This window comes from Sorex araneus, chromosome 1 (genome assembly GCF_027595985.1).
Source record: "Sorex araneus isolate mSorAra2 chromosome 1, mSorAra2.pri, whole genome shotgun sequence".
Taxonomy (NCBI): Eukaryota; Metazoa; Chordata; class Mammalia; order Eulipotyphla; family Soricidae; genus Sorex; species Sorex araneus.
Genome location: NC_073302.1, coordinates 269,076,601 through 269,100,526, shown reverse-complemented (window position 1 = coordinate 269,100,526; position 23,926 = coordinate 269,076,601). Strand labels below are relative to the sequence as shown.

The 23,926-nt window shown below is 40.5% G+C and overlaps 1 protein-coding gene across 5 annotated transcripts in view; it reads left to right on the top strand.

Annotated features, from left to right (window-relative positions):
- Nucleotides 1-23,926, top strand: part of KLF12 (KLF transcription factor 12) — a 724,988-nt gene that overhangs the window by 355,931 nt on the left and 345,131 nt on the right. The gene's annotated exons all lie outside the window — the stretch shown is intronic.

Genomic DNA, 23,926 nt, shown 5'->3' with positions numbered 1-23,926 from the left:
CCCATACGGTCCCCTGAGCACTGCCAGGAGTAATTCCTGAGAGCATGAGCCAGGAGTAACCCCTGTGCATTGCCAGGTGTGACCCACCCCCCCCCCCAAAAAAAAAAAAAAAGACAGTGACCGTCACAGTACAGAGAGGAGAGTGAAAGGCCAGGGTTGAAAACCATAAAAAATGAGCAGATTCTATCGTGAGAAGGAGCAGAGAGGAAAAAGTCATCTGTTGGAGATGGGGAGGAGAATTATTGTGGCTGCCAGTGACTGTCAGAGGCTGGAAGGAATAGCTGCTGAGTTTGCGGACAGGTGGTTTGTCTGTGTATTTATTTATCTAAGGGGGCCGGGATGTGGAGCAATTGTAGAGCACCTGCCTCAGATCTGTGTGTCCCTCAGTCTGCTTCTTGGCAATGCGAGCCCCCAAATAAACATAGGCAGGTATTTCCCTAGCTAAGGGACGGTTCTGTTTTATACCTACAGATGTGTGTGTCTAACATAAACAGCCTCTGAAATTCTCCCTGCAGCAAACTCACTCTGTGATGCTTCCGTAGCCCTGTTTCTTCCCAGTCTTACTCACTCATGGTGGACGACCGACATTGGAGTGGCGCCTCTCATATTGTCACCTGAGAAATAGGTTGTTCCATACCGCAGATGCTTCCTTGAAGTTTCTTTATCCCAGTGTCAACTATTTCTCACACAGTGACAATGTCTTTAACTTATCTACACAGACCTAGAAGTGCCAGGTTTCATGCAGGGGTGTTTCACGTAGAGAACCTCGAGAGCATCCCACTATTGACTTTTCATTCTGTGCTGGTTCCCTTGTCAAGTGTCTGTTATTTCCGCTAGCCTCCCAGTGACCATAACCACTCTCCTCTGTGTTTATTTGTTTCTCAAGTCCACTCTTGACTGGCCTGCAGCTGCTCCGTCATTTGCAGCCAGTGTTCTAGCTAGTGCCACTCTTAGGAGAACTTTGGTAAAATTCTTTGCGGTTGAGTTCTGCCACTCTCCAGCCACGAAGCAAGAACTTTCATGGACAGTGTATCAGTCGTATGTTTGTTGCTCGCTCTTGGATTATTGAATTTGAATTTTGTAGGAATCCTTTGAGGTAGAGGGTAGTACTTCGGTTATTTGTATGAATTTGCTACTTGTCACCATCATTTGGATCTAACTGGTAGTACACTGAGAAAAGAACTCTGAGTACAGCTGTAATTTATCGTATTTGAGCTTTTTATTGATATTAATACGTTAACCATGATGAATTTTAAGCAATGAAAGTATAACCGTGGGTTGTGTGCTAATTGTACATAGTCAACTCTCATGCTAGCAAACTTCAGTCCCTCTGTGGATCTTACATCAAATCTAATGTTCCTTTCACCTTCCTCCTTCCCTCCCTTCCTCCCTCCTTCCTCCCTCCCTCTCTTCTTCCCTCTCCCTCAGCTTCCTCCCCCCTCCCCCATCTGGCATCACCATCTCAAGAACATCATGTCCTGGTTGCAGCCTCTTCTATTACAAGTTTCTTAGAGACATAGAATTATCATTAATTGCCAACTTCTGGAGCTCTTAGTGATAGAAACAGAATAACGAATGATAGAGCCAAATATCCAAACCACAATCAACAACACTGAAATCAAGAGACCTGGGCTGTACCAACCAAACTTAGCCTGTTGCCTGCCAAGAGGGCAGGCTGGGGGTGAGGGGGTTGTATGGGAGGGAACCTGGGAACATTGCCGGAGGGAAGTTGACACGGGTGGTGGGATCATTGCTGTAATATTGTGTGTCTACAACTCAGCTACGAATAACTTTGTAAATCAGAGTGCTTTAATAAAAAAAAAAATACATGGAATGAAAAAAAAAAGGTTGTTTCTTCTGTATTATTGGTTAGAAAAGTACAGACCTGCCATCAAGTACATATGCAATCATTCCAGATGTGAGTAGTAATTTCATAAACTTGCTGATAACGATTCAAACTGATTTTATGCGTGGCACTGTTCTTTTTGGGTTTAATTCAAAATGTCATTTCTTCCCGTGCCCCTCTCCCTGCTCCTTCTGCTTCCATTTCTTAGTGTAATTGAAACTTTCTCCTTGACGGGTTGTTTGCCTCCAATTTGTAAAGGGTCTGGACCTTGATGGGAATGAAGAAACACAAGAATTGTCAGTCACGTTTCTCCACAATTGTGAAGAAAGTGGCAGGTGTTAAAAATCATCCCTATTCCTTATCTTGATGGAAAAGTCCAGACACTTTTCTGATTCCTTCCTCTTGAAGATTTCTACCTAATTACAAACCCCAGGAAACACATGTCCTCCCACCCCCCCATTTTTGCTTGTGTCTGTCTATCACACTGACTTCCTTAAAACTTAGAGTGTAAGGGGTCAGAGAGAGTACAGCGGGTAACGCTCTTGCCTTGCATGTAGCCCACCCCACCCAAGTTTGATCCCAGGCACCCCACATGGTCCCCGAAGCCCAGCCTGGGGATATCCTTGTGTGCAGAGCCAAGAGTCAACCATGCACATTGCTGGGTGTGGCCAAGAAAAAAAAACAGGCCCCCCCCCATTGTAGTGTGTTCTTTCTTACTCATTAAGTCTTGATCCAACCTTGAATGTGATGTATGAAGGAAACGCCTGAAAAGTGCTGTTGCCATCTCTGTAGGGTGTGTCCTAGAGGAACACCGCCTGTCTTTAGCCGTGATAGGCTGTACGGGAACAGAGAGTGTTGGAATTCATCACTGTCATCCCATTGCTCATCAGTTTGCTCGAGCAAGCACCAGTAACATCTCCATTGTGAGACTTGCTGTTACTGTTCATCATTTGGTCAAAATAGCACAAAGTGCTTTGCTTTGACTGTACAGAAGTTGCTTTATTCCAAGAGTATGGTGCTATTAAAAACTATTAGATGAGGCTGGAGGAATAGCTCAAATGTCAGCAATGCATGCTTTTTTGTATGAAGGAGGCCTGGATTTCATCCCTGACTCAGCGTGATTCTTGGAACACCACCTGGAGTGACTCACAAGCTCTGAACAGGGGTGTAACCTCTATTCTCTGCATGGTTTTGGCTACCAAACAAAAATCAGTTAAGATACAAAAGTAAAAATCGTAAATATTAAAATTTTTGTAATTGTTTCTGAGAATATATATACATATACATATGTTTATGTATGGAAAGACAGTGAATATAAATAGGAGGCATTTCAAATCTCTTTTACAACCAAAATCTATGGAAGAATGACTTTCTGAAAGAAAATGAGGTCTGCCAGAGAAGAAGAAATTGTATTTGTTCATCTCATTACAGGAAGAGACGCAAAGTTATATTGATCTGTTTCCTACTTTTATTTAAACATGGAGATGTTTGATTACAAGGGCCTTGTAAGTTAAAAGTACCTATTACGAGTCAGCTTCTAGACATGGATATCTAATTTGCAACATGAACAACATAAATGAAAACTGCTTTCTCTCTGTGATAGTGCTATAATAATTGTGCTGTTTGATGATGAATATATTTGTTATTCAAAGAGAGTTACAATGAAATGGAATTAAATTCAATTACTCTATGGCCATAAGAACTCTTTTCAGTTTGAAGTCTTAATGGGGAGTTAATAGTATGGCAGTAGAAATGTAGACACTTTTTGTAACTTCAATTAGATGACTGATGCATGCCTGGCATTGATTGGCTGATTTCACCAGTAAAAAATAAAAATACCCTAGTCAGGAGAGATAGCACAGGGTGCGAGGTGCTTGCCTTGCATGGTGGCCTTGGGTTTCATAGCCAGTGCCTTGAGGAGTGCTCCCTGAAAGAGCCAGGAATAAGCCCTGAACGGCATTGGGTATGGGCCCTCGAACAAAGGAACACAAAATAAAACAAAAGTACACTTATGGGGAGATAGCGCAAAGGAGTGGAGTAATGCTTTGGTTTGATCCCTGGAAGAACAGACTGCCACATGGCGGACCAGCACCACCAAGTTTGGCCCTGGGGAGCCCTTAGCAGCAGTTCAATGCCAGACTCGAACACTGAACCTGCCGGCTTCTGGGCCAAGTTTATGGCAAGGCCTCCTGGGTCTCCCAGCACCTCTGTGTACTTCTCCACTCCCAATAAGTAAAAACACGATGTTGCTTTTCATTGTTACAGCTCTTGTTAAGTTTTCTATGACTGGACCCGGTGCTGTCTAAATAATTGAATGCTATAGGTGGAATTCAGCATAACTTTCCCTAAAACAGAGCAAAGTGTCTGATGAAGCCATGTTGGTGTTTTTGCACAGTGACTCATTCCCAGAGGCAAATTTGCCTTGTTGAATTTGTATGAATGAATTTATGTTTGCAGACCTTTTAAGAACTCATGAGCTCCTCATTAGGGCATTTCTGTACCATCAGTCACTTTTGCAGGAGCGAATTAGCCATTTATTATACATACATACATACATACATACATACATACATGCATACATATATGAGAAACATATATATATATTTCTCACCCTGTGAGAAACTGGCTCAGAATTGCTTGCACTGGCTGAGTAATCCATTACACCCTCTGTTTTTTTTTGCTGTTACTGAATCCGTCCTGTCATTGGTGATGATTCTGGAACTCTTTCTTTTCTTCCTCTTTTTTTTTTGGTGGTACTCAGTGATCAGGGGATCCCTCAAGGCAGTGTTGTGGGAACTCCAGGGTGCTGGGCATTGACCCCAGACCTTGGGCTCTTGCATTGCCAGGCTTGTGCAATAGCCCTTTGCACTATCTGCCCGGCCCCTCTGACACTACTTAGCACATCTTTTCCTTGCCCTTTGATGAACAGATGTTTCATGTGAGGCTTTTTGCTTTGCATTGCTTTCACCTCTGTTTGGCTAGTTACTTCTCCCTCCCCCCTCTGTCCCTCCCTCCCTTTCTTCTTTCCTTTCCCAGTTACTTTCATCAACTTGGGCCATTTGTTTGAGATAAATTTACAAATGTAAATTTAAATACAAATGTGTGGATCACCCGCCTTGTTTCTAATGACCCCGTTTTCTTTCTTTCTTTTTTTTCTTTAAGCTGTTCCATCTCTTCAGCTCTTTTTATGGCAATGTTAAACCTGAGTGTGTACATGGTCTATATTTAGCAGCTAGATTAAAATAGAATTTCCCAGTCAAGATAAGAGTTAGAAATAAGATCAAGATGGGATCTCAAATAGAATCATGTGACTAGTCAGGATCAGAGGACTTTAGGCTTCCTGGAGTTGTGTGAATCATCTGTTGGCTTTATTTTTGTTTGCTTATTTGTTTTTTAGGTCGAGAACATTTATTCCTTTATTTTCACTTTACTTTTTTTTTAACCCAAGGGCAGTTCACATCGCATACAAAAAAGTGCACATATTACAGGTGGACAAATAGATGAGCTCCCAGGGAATGAATATGTGCAGCTACGTGCCCCTCTTGATTAAGTAAGGCATACTCTCAGCAGCCCCTTGCATGAGTCACATTTCACCTCAACCACATGGATGGCTGTCAGTGCCTGTGCACATCACTGGTACAACATGTATGCTTTTATGTTTGGCTTCTTTTATCTTGTCCCTGTGTGTTTGTGATTGGTGCCTAGTGCTATTTTTCATTGTTGTGTAATACTCCATCTTAGTTATTTACTTAAAAATATTTCACGAATATATTTCTCTGTTTTACCACGTATGGATGATTGAATTGTTTTCAGTTTCTATTAGGACTGTATAACTGGTCCTTAAGTAACTCTATGCCCCCCTACCCCCCTTTTTCTCCCCCAGGTTCTGTTATAGCACTGTTTAATGAGGAAAAATAGACAGTCTGGCTTACATGGAAGAGAATGCTATTGTCTCAAAACCATTTTTCCCCCAGGTCTCAGTTTTCAAGAACCTATGGAGGGTGTTAATCCAGGACTTACAGTAGTGCTATGAATATTCATAGAAATGCCTTTTCATGCACAAATGTGTTTCTACATCACATATTTCTGGAAGTGAAATTGTTGAGTCATAGGACTTTATTTTCATTTCGTAGACACTGTCAGTTTTCCTAAGTGACTGTACCAATTTAAATGTTAATCAACAGTCTATGAGAGTTCCAGATGTCCTATACTCTTACTATTCTCTTTCCTTTCTTGATCTCACATCCTCGTGACTGTGAATGGTATTTTATGATGAATTTAATTTGCATTTTCTCAGTGATTCATGTTGAAAGACACCTTTCATGTGCTCATGTCTCTTGGACTATTTGGAGAGGAGCCTGTCCAAATCTACTTGGTTCTTTGGGAAGAAGTGCCGGCCAGCGGCTGGAGAAGAAGCTCAGCAGGTTGAGTTTCTGAGTCGCTTGTGGGAAGTCAGCTTCATCACTTCCTGGTGCTCTGAGCACTGCCAAGAGTACCCTTGAGCCCCAAACCTGACTTGTCCTTTTTTATTGAACCAAAATCTAGTCCATTTTCATCATGGAGGGTAGGCACACTTGAAAGTTATTCAACTAGGAATTATTTGTTAATCCTTTCAACATTTCTCATGTTCTCATTTCTGTAAAATGACACAACCATTTGGGAACTAGAGAGACAGTGCAGGAGCTGGGGCGCTTGGCATGTATTGGCATGCATCGATGACTCTGATTTGATTCCCTGCACTGCATTGAACTCTGGATGGGATTCCTTGAGCACATCCAGGAATGACCTTTGAGCACTGAGCCCGCCATGGCCCCTGAGCACTGCCGAGAAGATATGGTGTTAAGTGCTTTGACAATTAGAGACAAGAGAAGAGCCCAGTGAAAATGAAGCAGCAGCAGGAGTGCATTATAGATTCTGAGTCTAAGAGCAGACTCTTCATAGGACTTAAAAGCAGACTCTTCATAGGGCTTAAAACTTGGCATGGGAGTCAAAACTTAGACGAAATACAGGGGCTTGGTGGATGAAAATTAGGATGGAGTGCAGGGTGGTAGCTGGTAGAAATAAAATCACATTTGACGGATGGGCGTGATTACGGTGAAGAACATATGCAGTTTCTTGTCGATAAAGGGCTGCTGTTTGAAAAGTCATGTTCATTAATTTAGTTATTAACTGAGCATATCTAGGGGCAAGCCCTATGTGTCACTGGATCACAGAGTGGGTTCAAAATAATGAACTGAAGCGATAGTCCAGGGGATAAGGTGCATGCCTTACATGTGGCTGATCCCTCTCAATCCCAGGCACCACCACATGGTCCCCCAGCCTTGTGGGGTTCATCCCTGGAGAACTTGGCCACAGCGGTGGCAGCTGAGGTCACTTGCAGCAGCACTGAGTCTGCCACCTTAGTATTGATCCACAGAGACTACCTGGTGGATCACGAACCATCATATTTCTTGGGACAGCTCCCCCTAAAACAAATTATTAATGTCAGTGCAAATGAAATCACTATCTTTTATGAAGGGCTTTTGTGGCGCTCTGTCAGGTACTTTATTTTCATTCCATTTTATTCCCATAACTGTTCTATGACATTGGAACTATGATTGTTCCTGATACATATTTGGGAAAACTATGTTCTGGAGAGACTGAGTAACTGTAGTTTGCCTTCAAACTCCCGTGCTCCCAGAATGTCAATGTAATCCTGTAGGAACTTCAGAAATTGCAGTTACATGTAGTACTGTAGTACTGTCGTCTTGTTCATTGATTTGCTCGAGCACGCACTAGTAACGTCTCCATTGTGAGACTTGTTGTTATTTTTTGCATATAAGATATGCCTCGGGTAGCTTGCCAGGCTCTGCCGTGTGGCTGGGATACTCTCAATAGCTTACCAGGCTCTCCAAGAGGGACAGAGGAATCAAATCCAAGTCGGGCGTGTGCCAGGCAAATGCCCTTCCCAATGTGCTATCGCGCTAGCCCACAGTTACACATATAAATTGTAATTGAATTTTGCAGTAGCTTACATTAGAGTTGGTTCTCTATCATTGGAATAGATTGTGAAAAAGGATAATTAGCAGTATTGTATTAAAAGCATAAGTATATAGTACCACACATATATATATATTATTGCTATAAATTATTATTATTATTTTGCTTTCGGGGTACTGTTTAGTGGCTTCTATGCCTGGAAGTGCTTGGGGTAACAAGATATTGGTCATCAAACCTGGCCTTCTGCATGTTAAGGCCACACTCAGTACAGTGAGCTTTCTCTCTGTCCCTATGTGGAAATTATCATATATAAAAATCCTTATATTCAGTTGTGCTAGTGACAGGGCTATGGACTGTGGTAGTTATGAGCACAGACTCTGGAGGGAAAATCTTCAGGTTTGATTCCCTATTCTGCCATTTATTATTTAACTCACCATGGCCAAACGTTAAACCTCTCTGCTTCACTTGGAAGAAACGTCCTCTTACATTCCCTCTATATTCATTTTAAAAAATGGTGTTCCTCTGTTGGAAAACATTCACATTTGCCTTCGGTCTTTTCGCTGAAAGTTTCTGTGTGTTGAACACTAACAAAAAAATCCATTTTCCGACTGAGACCTTATAAAGTACATTGCTGTGGGGCCTGCAGAGAAATTTTGGATTGTACTGAAAGCACTGGAAATAGAAGGTTATAATTGAAATGTCAGCAAATATAACTTAACAATTTCAGGTGATGCTCCTGGAATATTAAGTATATCTGTTAAATACATTTTTTTTCTCTTTTAGTATATAAATTTTAATATACCTCCCGTATCTCTCCAGCCATATTTTCTATATCAGTAGTCCCCTGTGGCAACTTTATCTTTTAATACAAACTATTCTTGTTCAATATTTGCGTAGTGATAATGGGTTTTATTCTATAAATAACAATCGTAGTACACTAAACTATAGCTAGCATAAGTTTACCATTTGCAAGAACTACAGTCTTTTATATTCCAAAGAGCAGTTTTAATGTTTTATTCATTAGCAGTAAGTAAATGCAGAACACATGAAGGAGACTGTTTATTGGTGTAGGATGTGCAAGTCTGTTGTTGTGTTAGTGGGGTGCCTTCTGTCCATGGTGTCAGCAGACCTGAACTGATGTCATGCAACATTCCAGGACCCTTCTAGAACATTTTGACAATGCAAATTATATTTGAATTGGAAATCTAAGCAGCCCAAACCTGAGATGAATTCAAAACTATGGAAGAAGTGTCAGAAGTCTTCTTTTCGTTTTGTGGAAGATATGCGGCACTAAAATGTTATAAGTTTTAGGTGTGCATCACTGCAGATCAATGTGTGTATACTGTATCAAGTTCGCCTGAGATATATCAGGTCTGTCTTTCACCACACCGGTGTCTCCTGGGTCCCCATTCACTCATCCCCTTTCTCCTTTTCCTTCTGGTAACCAACAAAATTAATCTTAAATTGTCCAAGTTAATTTTATTAAACATATATTTTCGAGGTTCTTCCGTGTTGTTGAAAGGGACAGAATTTCATCCTTTTTGGCTAAATAGTATTCTATTGCACGCATTCTATGCATGTGTGTGTGCATGCATGTGTGTGTATGTACGTGTGTATGCATATGTGTGTGATGTGTGTGTGTGTGCCTGTGTGTGGTGTGTGCGTGGCGTGTGTGTGTGTGTGTCTCTGTGTGTGTGATCTTTTTACTTAATTTTCCACTGATGAGTACTTAGGTTGCTTTTAGTTCTTGACTATTGTTCAGTAGACATGAAGATGTATATCTCTTCGAATTAGTATTTATATATTTTGGAGATAAATACTCAAAAGTTGGGATAGCTGGATCATTTGGAATATGTCTTTTTTTTGAGGATTCTTCTGCTTTTCATAATAAGTACAATTTACATACTTAACAATAGTATATTGATAACAAACCATTTATTTCAAACACCAATAGTACATAAAACTTCCTTTCTCTCTAAATCATTTTTCACTCTTGTTATTTCTCTCCTTTTGGGTAGTAGCCATTTTCATGGTGTTGAGGTGACAGTTCATTGTTTAAATTTATATATCCCTAATAATGAGATATTGAGATATGGAACATCATTTCTTGTACCAAATAGTGTATATCTTCTTTGGAGAATTGTTGATCTACATCTTCTGCCTATTTGTTAACTGGGTTGTTTGTTTTCTTTTATTATTTGAGTTTTTGATTTTTTTTTTAAAGTTTGCTCATTAACCCCTTACTGAGTCTTTGCTGTGCAAATAACTTTTCTTATCCAGAAAGATGTCTTGTTGTTGATGGTAGTTTTGTTATTGTACTCAAGACCTTTAGTTTTGTATAGTTACATTTGTATATTTTAGCTTTGTTTTCCTTACTTTTAGAGTCAAGTTTTTAGATGCATCTGAATGCTGATATCATGGAATATATTGCCTGCATTTCTTTTATCATATGTTTTATGTTTTTGGGTCTTATATCCATATATTTAGTCCTTTTTGAATTTATCTTTGTGAATGATATTGGGTAGTGGTCTAGTTTTATTCTGATGGATTAAAGAACAGAAATGAAAGCATTGCATGTTTTGTCTTCAGATTACATTACAAAGCAATAATGATTAAAACAGCATGATACTGACATAGAAACAAGCCTACTGGTCTATGGAACAAAACAAAGAACCCACAGATAAAATCACATACATGTGTGATGGTGTTTGCCCGTGGTCTGCTTTTATTCTTCTGTGTACATCTGTCCCAGCACCATATATTGACAAGATATTTTTTGCTTCATTGTGGAAGCTCCTGATTCTTTGGTATAAATTAGTTGGTTTACATGTGTGTGATTTTTATATGTGATATCTGGTGCTTTCATTTTTCTTCTGTTATCTGTCAGAAGTAGTTTTGCTAATAGGGGTATTTTATAATTTTAAATAAACTTCATGACTTACTTGGTTCTGTTTTATTTATTTATTGTGGTGCTTCTGATAGAGGTTTGGGCCATATCTAGAGGTGCTTGAGGGCTGTTCCCAGCTATGTGTGCAGGGGCTACTTCTGGTTCTATATTTAGAGGTTGCTCCCAGTGTGGTTCTCAGCAGACTTTGTAGTGCGAAGGATCAAACTGGGGCTGATGGCATGCAAGGAAAGTGCCTTAATCCCACTTTCTCCCTGTTGTATTTTATTGTCTCTTTCTTTCTTTTCTTTGTCTTTGTTTTTGTTACCATTTGCTCAGGGGAGATTACATGGTGCTGGAGATCTAACCTGGGTCAGCTGTTTGCAAGTCAGGTGTCCATAGTACCCATAGTACTATCTTTCCACCTCTGTGAAGAAAGCTGTTGAGGTTTGCTAGGAGGGCTTGCTCTGAATCTGTATATAGCTTTCACTGTCACTGTATCACTGTATCACTGTCATTCCCTTGCTCATCGATTTGCTCAAATGGGCACCGGTGCCGCCTCCATTGTGAGACTTGTTGTTACTGTTTTTGGCATATCAAATACACCACAGGTAGCTTGCCAGGCTCTGCCATGTGGGCGAGATACTCTCGGTAGCTTGCTGGGCTCTCCAAGAAGGATGGAGGGATCGAACCCGGATCTTCCACCACATGCAAGGAAAATGCCCTACCCGCTGTGCTATCACTCCAAACCACAAGAAAAATAATTATTTGAACAGTGTTAATTTTTCTATATTCAAACAGTGGTAGTTCACTCACTCCTTTCTAATGTGGATTTCTTTTCCTTTGTAACTGCTCTTGCTAGGATTTGCAAATTATTCTGAGTAGTAGCAGGCATGAGAGTGGGCATCTTTGTCTTGTTCCTCTGAAATCAGAGAGAGAAAAGAGGCTATTTTTACATTTAAATGTGATGTTGACTGCGGGATTTGCATTTCTGGCTCTTAATATGTTTCTGCTATTGTCTGTTTTACCCATTTTGTTCAGTATTGTGGGGGCATTCCTGGTGGTCTTGGCCATCTCTCCTGTCAGTGCTCAGGGGGACCATGTGGTCCTGGGAATCTTAACTGTGGCCTCCTGCATAAAAAAATGTGATCTGGCCCTTTAATTTCCTTAGCTCTTATTGAGAATTTTTGCATTAAAAGATGTGAAATCTTGTCATATGCCTTTTCAGCATTTACTGGGATAATCACGAGTTTTGTCCTTCCTTTTGATAATGTCTCTGTAGAGTCAAAAATACATCACATTTTGAGTGTGACTGCAGATCTGTCACTGTCAGAAGGTGAGTGGCACTGACCCTCTTCAGAGACCTTCATTCTCCTTGTCACTTCCAACCTTACTTTTCCTGGTGCTTGGGATTTGCCATTAGCTTGGTTAGCCTTTGGAATGGTGGCTCCTGAGGTAAATTAGCTCACATACTCCCTGTTGTTTTGTTCCGTGTTACATGTGCCATATGGTTCTATGCCCCATCGATACTGAGATGCTGATTTCCTGAGACAGTTGAAGATGACTTGGGAAGGGTCCGGGCAGCTCTGAATTAGCATTCTGGTAACTTTTGCTGGGCCTGGCACCCCTCAGAATGCCCCAGGGAATCCATTCATGAGGATCTTTTCCTGTATTTTATGCCAGGGTGTGGAGAACAAGCTACACTTAAAAGCCTGCTGCCACTTAGAAGAATTAAGACAATTTTTTTCCTTCCTGATAGCAGAGATTTTACTTCGTCAGTGAACTGTTGTTAACTGAATAGAGACCGATTTAGGGTAGTTTGATGAAATGGGTCTAGAGTGCCAACCTGTTCGATCTGAAACGTGGCTGGAGACATCAGCTTCCCGTGTAGCTGCGTGAGAAAGTAATGAGGATTAATACAATTATGATACACTACTGTTTTCCAGCCACGCTCTTGGAAAGAGCTGGGAAATTCCTTACCTGTGCCAAGAATTCTTTCATCACTTTAATGCATTATGAAAACAATAATCTCTGTTAATCAAATTGGTTGACTTAGAAAGGATGCCTGAGGAGAAATGAACTAGGAGCATAATAATAAGACACCGAATGGATAAAAAATGTGATCGTCAGTAGGTTTGACATTTGGAAATTTGGAGGAATGTTGGGCTTGACTTGCCAGAATAGTGCTGTAACATGATATATTTGATGCTGATCAGTATAATGATGCATATATTGTCCAGTGCATTTCTCATCAGCCACGGAGTGACCGCACAATGCAGGAGAGGTGTATTTTATTTTATCAGTTTAAGTACACCTATGTTTCAGGACAGAGCAGTGAGCATTAAACTATAATTCTGATCCTCTGGGGAAATTTTTAGTTTGATAGGTTATAAGGATTATTGAAAGACCTTGGCACTTGAATTCAGGCACGACTGTGTAAATGACCGCATTTTCAGAAAATGCATACAACACATTTGAGATCACTTTACAGAGTTCTCAAAGAACTGGAGATTGGTAATCTCCTCAATAATAATTCAGGCGCTAGCAAGCTTCAAATATATACTGTACAGTTATAGCTCTCCATGGGGCTGAAGAGAGTGCTCAATTAACAGTACATGTTATGATGCATTCTCATCCAGATACATTAAGCGCTAGATTAAACAGGGAAACACGCCTTTGGGGAATTGAGTGGACATGCTAGGCCTGCCATTAAAATCTACGTGGAATACAGTTAGAAACCAAGGAAATTCCCCGTGGGTGGTGTAGAGTTTTGAAACATCGGCCTCTGAAGGGTTCTGTTTTGTTGGAATAGAATGCATCCTGCCATAGTTGTTTAGTGTTTCTATCACACCTGAAAGTAAAAGGGCACAGCTGAAGTTAATTTTATAATTATATATTTTTAACCTAACATGTCAAAAATATTTCAACATGTAATCAGTAGAAAATGAGCCATGGAACATTTTAAATGATTTCTTTGGTGAAAGACATTCCAAACCCAGTGTGTATTTTATACCAGCTGAACAACTTCACTTATGTTTGGGATCAGCCCCGTTTCAAGTGCTCAGTAGACATGAGGTTGCAGACTCCTGGTATTTGTCTGGTGGTGGTCCTTGGTCTGTTAGCTTTGGTAAGTTAGGATTTCTTCTTAAAGAGGGGGCTTGCTTTGTATCCAGGTCACACCAGGGACTCAGGGACTGACTGATTTCGTTCTGTGTTTGGGGGCTATTCCTGGTGGTGCTGGGGAATTATGCAGTGTTGGTGATTGACCCAGACTTCTGTACTCAAACAGATGCTTCAGCCCATACAGCTCTTTCTCTGCCACCACGTGAACACTTTTATATCAGTCTAATTCAGTCTTTTTTTTTTTTTTTTGTGGGGCTGTGTGGGAATTCCCAAATAGTGTTCAGTAGCCTGGGGCTACTCTCTTGGTGATATTTGGCCAGGTGGGCTACATACTCCAAACCTAAGCCTGAAGATGCAGGGAGCCACCAGGGCTGCATGCAACGGTGCTCCTGCGTTGTAGATTAAACTTGAGTCTGGGCCACGCTAGACATGGTCCCCTGACCTCTGAGTTATCATGCTGACCTCAGTTCAGACTTTCATGGCAAAAATTTCTTTCCTTCTTCCTTATTTTAAAAAAATGCAGTGAAATCTATACTTTTTGAAATCTAGAGCCTCCATGTGCTTCTAACTAGGGTAGAAATTTAGTAGGATAGAAGAGGAACGAGGAGAAAGAATTGTTGACTAAGTGAATGAGTGATTAAAATTCATAGTAAAAGAGAGCAAGGTGTAGATTTCTAATTATTAAGGAAGGAAGACCAATACTGAGGAATCCACAAAAGAGATTGGGCTATTGAAAAGGAGACTAATTCTGAAATAAGTAATTAAGTTTTAGAAATAGAGCGAAGTAAGGTTCATAAACAGGAATTCTGGATAATGGGTTTACAGAATGATCTTTCACCTCTGTATTGATTTGGATCATATGAATCATGGCATAGTATAAAACCATCTTTTGTTGTCTCTCTGTAGAAGGAAGAGTAAGACATACTAATGCATTTTTTTTTTCGGAGGGGTGGAAACTGATTGACTTTAGTAGCTCTTTCTAGTTTTTGAAATTAGTATTCTTTAAGACGATACCATAATTAATGGGCTTCATATGACTTTTTTCCAACACTGTATTGGGCTTCAGTGGATTATAAAGTCTACTTGTTTGTTTTGAAGATGAGGACCATTGTTAATAAGAAAAATGTGTATTATTACTGCTAATTTTAGTGAATGCCTTCTAGAAGTTCCATTCCTCGGTTTCCTCAGACAAATATATGGCAGAGCAGGCATGATTGCAGGCATGATTTTAGTCATTTGGTGAATGTTGAAGAATTTTAACTAGGCCATGAAAATGGAAAAGCTGACATTTGAATTCAAGACTCTACGATACTAAGATCTTTCCACCACCAGGAGGTGCATACATTGATTTAATGAAGTATAATTGTGTCTTGATTCAGTAATAACTGCCATTATGGTTCATGCTCTTAAAAAAGTTGGGAGGGTTACTTCTTAGTAACTCCTGAGGTTCCCCTGACTTCCTGAATGTATATGATGTTCTCACAGAATCTAGGAGCAAAATGCTGGGGTAGGGAGCGAGTGCATGAGTCAAGACATATGCCTCACACGCAGCCGATCCAAGTTTGATTCCTGGCACCATATGGTTCCTTGAGTTTCACTCCGTATAGCCCTGGGGTTCCCAACACTACTGGATGTAGCCCTGGGGCATAGGTCGGGCCTGCTAATCACTGGAAACATGAGTGCAAGTGACATAAACTCTTTGGGCCCTCACTTTGAACCTCCTTTCTTGGTTGTGAAGAATCATTGGGAGGGACCCCTGGCCCCACTAAGTATGACTTGGGAAGCTCCACCAGTGACTAACCGCAGTAATCAAGCACAATGACTGTTAGCTTTTGTTTCGAGCCCATGCGTTCACAGAACACGTATGAAGAAATGCTCCTCCAATAGTTCCCTCACCTTCCAGGACTCCTGACACGCAGGGCGTTTCTGTTGTGCTTTTGCAGTGCTTGGTGGAATTCCTGACGTCTGAAAATACCTGGTGCTTTCTACGTTTGTCATGTCTAGCCCCTTCCATCCAGCTCATATCCCAGAAGCTTCCAGAGGGAGACGTTATAGCATCAGGGAAAGAATAGACTGTGGGACCAGAAAAGAAGTGTGTTTAGATCCTGGCCGCGCAGGTGGTTAACCACCAAGCTCCGTTTCTTCACTCGTGAAGCAGAGGTTAATATCCCTTTTCACAGTGAGGATTACCTAAAATAATGTGTGTAAACCTGTCACATACCTGATATATGGATTATATTTTTACTGCTGAGATAATATTGTAAATATATACTCCTTTAAATTAGACCAGAAAGAGTGGCAGATACACTTCTGAGCAGTCCTGATGACTGTGATAAAACTGCAGGGAAGGGAATTATTTACAGTTCCAGATAAACTCTGTTATACTGCACTACTTCATTGAATTGTGCTTACAAAAGAAACTCTCCCAGTTCACCTTCAGAATTTTCCAAGGCCACCTCTTGAGGCTCATTCAACTCCTGATTCTACGGGCTTAGCTTTGGAAATATGAAAAGATTTCATTCCCTAGTTTCCATTTTATCTCCAAAGAATTTGTCTGTAGAGTGCCATATAGCTAACAAGTAGAGTATGCCACGTCAGGGATGATGTATTAGATATTCGTTATACTCTTGCCCAAAGCTGGCTGGGAATCACTGGGAATAAAATAGAGACTAAATTCCACGAGTTTGCTAATCAGAATTTGAACTCAAACTCCCCTGACCAGTGTTATCTGACTCTGTGTCTCCGCATATGTCTCCACATATTTATGCATTTTAAGATAGAAGATTGATGGGACCTACAGCTTGATAAATGGAAGGTGATTTGAATTTCTTTAAGACTTATTTCATATGGATCTGGAGAGATAGATCAAGGGGCTAGAGTGGATGTGTTGAATGCAGGACACCTGGATTTGATTCCTGGCACTGTATATGGCTCCTTAATTTTATAGAAGACCAAACTTAGTTCAGAGGGCTAACAAATATAAAATATTCTTTTATATTTGCCCAATGCTAGTACCACCTTTATATTTATCAGGTGACTAAGTATTTGTGAGTTCTTTTATAATTTATTCAGACTTGTATATCGGTTTCCAATAGTATTAGAAATTTATAATTCTTTTCTGAAAATGTAATCTTTTTATATAATTTTTATATGAAGCCTTATAATTTTTCAGTAAGATTCCCTTGGCTATTCTTGGTTCTTTGCATTTCTATTTTAAATTTAGTATCTGTTTTCAGTTCACACACAACACACACACTACACAATCCTAAGGTTATGATGGGTTTTTATTGAACTTGGAGATAAATTCAAAGAGAATTTATATGTTAAGACTGTGTTTTCTTCCCAGTTGACATGCTCTGTCCCTTTATTTACTTAGCACTTCTTTAATTCCTATTAGCATGTTATTCTTCCAGGGTAGATATTTGTGGGATATTTTTATTATATTTATTTTTACGTGTTGTTCAACTCTTTGCTTTTTCCTCATGCTAGGGACGGAAATGTGGGACTTATAAATGGGAAGATCTGACCTACTGCTGAGTGACATCGCTTCCCTAAGTGTCTTTTTGGCTTTATTTTCTTATCAATATTTTTTGTTGGTACATACATTGATTTTTTTTTTTTTTTGGCTGTTGATCTTTCTCAGCTAATGTATTCTAACATTGTGACTAGAATAAAAAATATTTTGGCCTGTGATCTTCTGCAAATGAATCAAATTTAATTTTTCACTCTACTCTATAATCTTTGATTTTTGAGTCTTATTTTTGCTTTATGATACCACCTGAGATATCTCAGGAAAGTTGATTTGAGGTAGTGGTAGCAGTTATCCTGATTTTTTTTTTTTTGCTTTTTGAGTCACACCCGGTGATGCACAGGGGTCACTCCTGGCTCTGCACTCAGGGATTACTCCTGGTGGTGCTCAGGGGACCATATGGGATTCTGGAATCCAACCTGGATCAGCCGTGTGCAAAGCAAACGCCCTACCCACTGTGCTATCACTCCAGCCCAATCCTGATCTTTTTCTATTCCCCGGGTCAGTAGGGAATGCTTTGACATTTCACCATTAAATATGATGTTTAGGAGAGATTTAAAATAGATATGTTATACCAAGTTAAAGCAGCTTTCTAGTTCTTCAGTCATACGTTGATCCTTTTGTGTGTGTGTGTGTGGGGGGGGATGTCACAATTGCCAGTGCTCAGAGGTGCTGTTCCTGGTTGGTGCTGGAACCATTTGGTGCCAGCAATCAAACTCTGGGGTCTTGCTTGCCAGTATCTGCTCTATCTACCATCTTAAATTGATTTTTTAAAAATTATTTCTGTGTATTATTAAATGCTTTATTGTGGTTTTGAATAGGTGACAATGCAGGTGGATCTTGCTGGAGAAAGTAGAACAGAGGTTTCCCAAGTTTCTCTGGCTTAGTGTCCTTTTACAAAAAAAAAAAAATACTCAGTCTGCCTCCTTGAAGCAAACTGAAATATCCCATGGTTGCATCGGAAGCCCTCCTTTTTTCCCCCAGATCCTACCAGTATCCTCTCTACCTCCAGCCCCTGGGATCACCTAATTTGGAAAGTCTTGTTTTAAGAGCAGCTTAGCTTCTCGTGAAGGACCTTAAAGTTCAAGAAAGTATTTAGCCATTTAGTCCTTTAGCTACTGCAGTCGTGTTGTCATAAACATAGGTGCACACATATGATGAGGTATTTTCAGTAGTAGTCTGGGAGTTTTGTCATGTGTATTAGAAAGAATAGACACTAGGAACTAATGAGAATAAAGAATAACAGAAATATTTTTTAAGGGCTGGAGCAATAGCACAGCGGGTAGGGCGTTTGCCTTGCACGCGGCTGACCCAGGTTCGATTCCCAGCATCCCATATGGCCCCTGAGCACTGCCAGGGGTAATTCCTGAGTGCAGAGCCAGGAGTGACCCCTGTGCATCGCCAGGTGTGACCCAAAAAGCAAAAAAAAAAAATTTTTTTTTTTTAAAAGGAAATAGTTGCTATCAGGAATAACACAATGAGATGATTTAAAGAAAATTCATTGAGGTTTATGATACTGAGCTTACAGTACCGTGTTTATATGTTTTTGGGGTACACTATTAACTTATAGTTCCCATCAGCTGCCAAGTTTCTTCCTCCACACTCCATGGTACCCCTTCAGCTCTTAGGCCACTCTCTTCTGTCTGAGAAACCTTAGATCTGTCCAAGTATTTATTTCCATTGGACCCTGTCCCTTCCCTTGCTGTTTCTTTCCATACTCCTTTTGAAGGTGATTATCTGGTATTTGTTCTTCTCCTTCTGACTTATACACGTATCAGACCTCTTCAGTCCCATCCATGTGGTGTAGCAAAGAAAGCATTTTTTTTTCTTTTCTAATAGTATAATAGTATTCCATTGGTTATCTGCAGCATGATTTCTTCACTCATCTCTCCTTGGACACTCAGCAATGTTTCTAAATCTTGGCTATGGTAGTCGTGTTGCCATGAACATAGGTGCACATATGCGATGAGGAAATTTCAGTAGTAGTCTGGGAGGTTTGTCATGTGCAATCAGAAAGAATACATACTATGAACTAATGAGAATAACAGTCACCAGCCTTGTTTGTTGTAGAGTTTCAGGGATGTAGGTGGTGGGGAAAATTAAGAAGTGAATTTGAAGAGATTGGGAGTCGTAAACCATGGTATTTTTTGGTTATGCTGATTAGAAATGGATCTTAACATTGACTCAAAGATGTGCATCAGTGGGCTGGAGTGGATAATTATCATTAGACTGAAATGTGAAATTGTAAAAAGATTTTTACTTTTTGGAGCGAGAAATGAGTTTTGCCCTGAATGTTCAGAAACATGGTGGTCTCCATTGGTAATAAACTGCCTGTATGTAGATACACTGCCTGGGGGGTTGGGTTGGGCTACAGAGTTCGCAGGTGCTATTCCAGCTTTGTGCTCCTAGCAATGTTCGGTGGTTATGGGGGTTATTATTTTTGTACGTTCCCCAGGGGCATTCCAGCTGACCCTTCTCAGGGGCACCCAGGCTCAGCAGTGCTGAGGTGTTATGGGAGTGCTTGGAATCAAACCCTGGTTCTCGCACAATCCAGCCCTGTGCATCCCTGCTTTCTCTCCCTCCTCACCTCTGCAGGCACTCTTTTGACACTAATCTCCAGAGTGTCTAGACCCCACTCCAGACAGGGTTAGATGTTGTTCTTCAGTGAAATCTCTGTGTAAAATTATATTCATGTTATTCAGTTTGAAAATTAGACTTGGGAGTATTTATTTGTAGTAATTTGTGAAGATACTAAGACATTCAATTTGGTAATTTGTGCGTGCTGAGAAATCAAATACAGGGCCTGAGAGATGTTTCAGAGAACTGAGAGAATGCTTTGTGTGCCGGAGCCCCGGGTTTATCACCCAGCACCCCATTGAACGCCACGCTCTGTTGAGTGGGGCCCCCCAAATGGCAGCAAACCAAACATACAGCAAGTGGGATTTAGAACATACTGTTCTCTAGGGAAGATGTACCCGCAAAGACAGGCAAGGAACATGGGATGGAGAGATGAATCTGAAAAGTCACAAAAGTGGGTGAGGGGGATTTTTAGGTTCCAATTTCTGTCATGATCAATGTCGGTCCAGTCATCAGAGTCCAGGTGAGCCTGTTTGAAGGGGAGGGAAATGAAAGTGGAGATAACATATAGTCAGCTAGTGTCTGTGGAAAGACATCACTTACTCTGTACTTGCATGTAGCTGTAGAAGTAGCTGAAGATTCATGCTGAGAGAGATGACTGGATTACATGTATGAGGGAATGTTGAAAGAAGTATCACTGTGGAAGTTAGCAACCAGCCTCTCCTTTGTGATGAAGGCATGAGTATGTCTGGAACACCGAGAAAGCGCCAGGTAGGCACATTCAAATGCCAGTTGAATGTCCAGTATTTCATCTGAATATTGGAAAGCAGGTTCATGGGTGTCCTTCATGGCTCCATTCTTGGTTAGTAGCGAGTTGGCATCTGCTTGGTTCTCATGGAGTACGATGTGGTTACTGCCCTCCTCCATCCGGTGGCTGTGTGAGGAAAGTATGTGTCGATCACAGATCTGATATCTACTCTTCCCAGATTCACCATTGCTTTTTGCACAGCCCTAATAGTTTCCTGCAGAGCAAGCCGTGTATGCACCCAGCTTTCTTTAAATCTGAAAATTATGATATATGTAGGAAGTCTTCTTCACCTCTGAGTGACTTGTGATAGGAGGAGATGTTCACTGTATAAGTGAGAACATTTCTCATTCATTCTCATACAAGTGAGGACCTATGAGTAGAAACATTTTAGTTCCTTTGCATTTTGTAAGTTTCTGTATATGTGGATGCTATTTTCAAAAAGTCAGTTATTTGGAAACATGAGTTATTGCTGCAAAGCTTTGTTTATGAGAGCAAACTCTTTTTACTGCTCACTTCATTTATTGAGATTGCTTAGTATGATGTTTACATGAGAGTGAGAAAAAAAACTAATGCAATTTAGTTCCATTTAAATGCTTGGAGTGGAGGGAAACATTTTGTCATAATGATGATAAATTACTTTTTGAAATTTTGTATTCTAATAACTGTTTGGGGTAACAGACTCTAGTGTAAGTAAAAAATACTCCTTTGAGATGTTGTCAGAATTCACTCTTTATATTAAATGTGTTATAGAAATGATTTCTTTCTTATATGAAATTTTATCCTTTTTGTATCTGTGTCCACATTGAGGTATCAGTGATAAGGAGAAGTAATGAAGGACTTTCATTAATCTCATTTGTCTCTTTTTTTATGCAGAAGATTGTACAAAACCCCTACACTCTAAAAATCTTTTAAAACTTAAAAAGGAATGAATGGAAGTGTGAATTTCTAACAAGACCCCTGTCCCCCAAACATTGATTTCATTGTAGTATTGAGTGAACTACAATTGAGTAGTATAGAAGTTAATTGCTCTAGAGTCTAAGACTTGATAAATATCTGAGATTATGCCTTTTTTTTATAGGATACCTTCTATACTGCCAATGGTTTGGGGGTGTTTTTCCATGGTCATATCTGGCAATGTTCAAGGGTTTGGTATTTCCAGGGCCGACTTGTAACCTCCCCCCATACTAATCTTGCTTCTTTTCTTGAACAGTCTCCCTCATCCTAAGGGTCGTGAGATGCAGAAGTGCATTTAATTTAGAAATGCTTATCTTTCAAAAATCTCTTTGAGAGGAAAATACCAAAGCTGCTGTATTGTAATAGATCTGCCTATTTCCCATACATAAAGATGCCGTTACATGCAAGTTTATTTCTAAGTTTCACCACAAAGCGGTGTGTTTTGTGGACTTGTATGAGCGTGTGTATGTGTATTTGAGTAATGTTTCTTAGTAGACGATGTATGCCCGTACATATGTATTCTCAAGCTCTGACTTAAAAGTCTGAATGCCCAATGCATTGCCTTTCCTTGGAGTGCCTTTCCTTCCCCACTGTCTATTACTCTGCCGTTTCCCCCTTCATGAAGCATCTATAGATTCTCTCATCTGCTCACTGTACTATCACCAAAGATCCTGTAATGTTATGAAATATAGCAATTCGATGTGAGATTGGAGCATATGGACTTTTATCACAGCTATTTTCTTTTTTTTTTAATTAATGAATCACCGTGAAGGTACACATACAGATTTACATATTTTCGTGCTTGTATTTCAGGCATGCACTGCTTGAGTACCCATCCCTCCACCAGTGCCCGTTCTCCACTGATGATCCCAGCATCCCTCCTACACCCCTCCATCCCATCCCCTTACCCCACCCCGCTTCTGTGGCAGGGCATTCCCTTTTGTTCTCTCTCTCTCTTCTTTTGGGTGTTGTGGTTTGCAATGGAAGTATTGGGTGGCCATCATGTTCAATCTATAGTTTGCTTTCAGCACAACTCTCCCATCCTGAGTGGGTCCTCCCACCACACTTTACTTGGCGTTCCCTTCTCTATCTGAACTGCCTGTTCCCCCAGCATGTGAGGCCGGCTTCCAAGCCACGGAGCAAACCTGGTACTTATTTCTATTATTCTTGGGTGTTAGTCTCCCATTCTGTTTTATATTCCACAGATGAGTGTAAAATAACACGCAACCCGGAGATTCTTCTTGCAGCGATTTATTAAAAAACCTTCTCATGCAAACGGAAAAGAGGACGAACGAAGGATGGACTAAGGACGAACGAAGGAAAAGGAACCAGGGGGAGCCCCTAGCTAGGCAGCTTCCCTCCTTATATACCTCTCGCTGCTTGTTTTCGCCCACGTGTCTGCATCTGATAGGTTAGTTACAGCTTATGGGCGTGGCAAGACATCCTGTTTCCTTATTAGGAATTGTTTTCGAAGCACACAGGTGTTGTTTACGAAGAACGGTGCAATTTACAAGCACAGTGCAACTGTTGTTGCAAAGCACGTCCCGTGGAGGCTCTCCACAGTTGAGTACAATTCTTCTATGTCTGTCTCTCTCTTTCTGACTCATTTCACTTAGCATGACACTTTCCATGTTGATCCACTTATATGCAAAGTTTATGACTTCATCTTTTCTGACAGCTGCATAGTATTCCATTGTGTAGATGTACCAAAGCTTCTTTGACCAGTCATCTGTTCTTGGGCACTCGGGTTTTTTTTTTTCCAGATTCTGGCTATTGTAAACAGTGCTGCGATGAACACACAAGTGCAGATGTCATTTTGACTATATCTTTCTGCCTGTCCAGGCTATATTCCCAGAAATGGTATTGCTGGGTCAAATGGGAGCTCAATTTTAATTTTTTGAAGAGTGACCACATTGTTTTCCAAAAGGGCTGAACCAATCGGCATTCCCACCAGCAGTGTAAAAGGGTCCCTTTCTCCATGCCAACAGTGGCTACTTTTATTCTTTTGGATGTGTGCCAGTCTCTATGGTGTTAGGTGGTATCTCATAGCTGTTTTTATCTGCATCTCCTTGATGATTAGTGATGAAGAGCATTTTTCATGTGCCTTTTGGCCATTCATATTTCTTCCTTGAGAAAATTTCTATTAATTTCTTCGCTCCATTTTCTGATGGGGTTGGATGTTTTCTTCTTGTAAAGTTCAACTAGTGTCTTATATACCCTTGATAT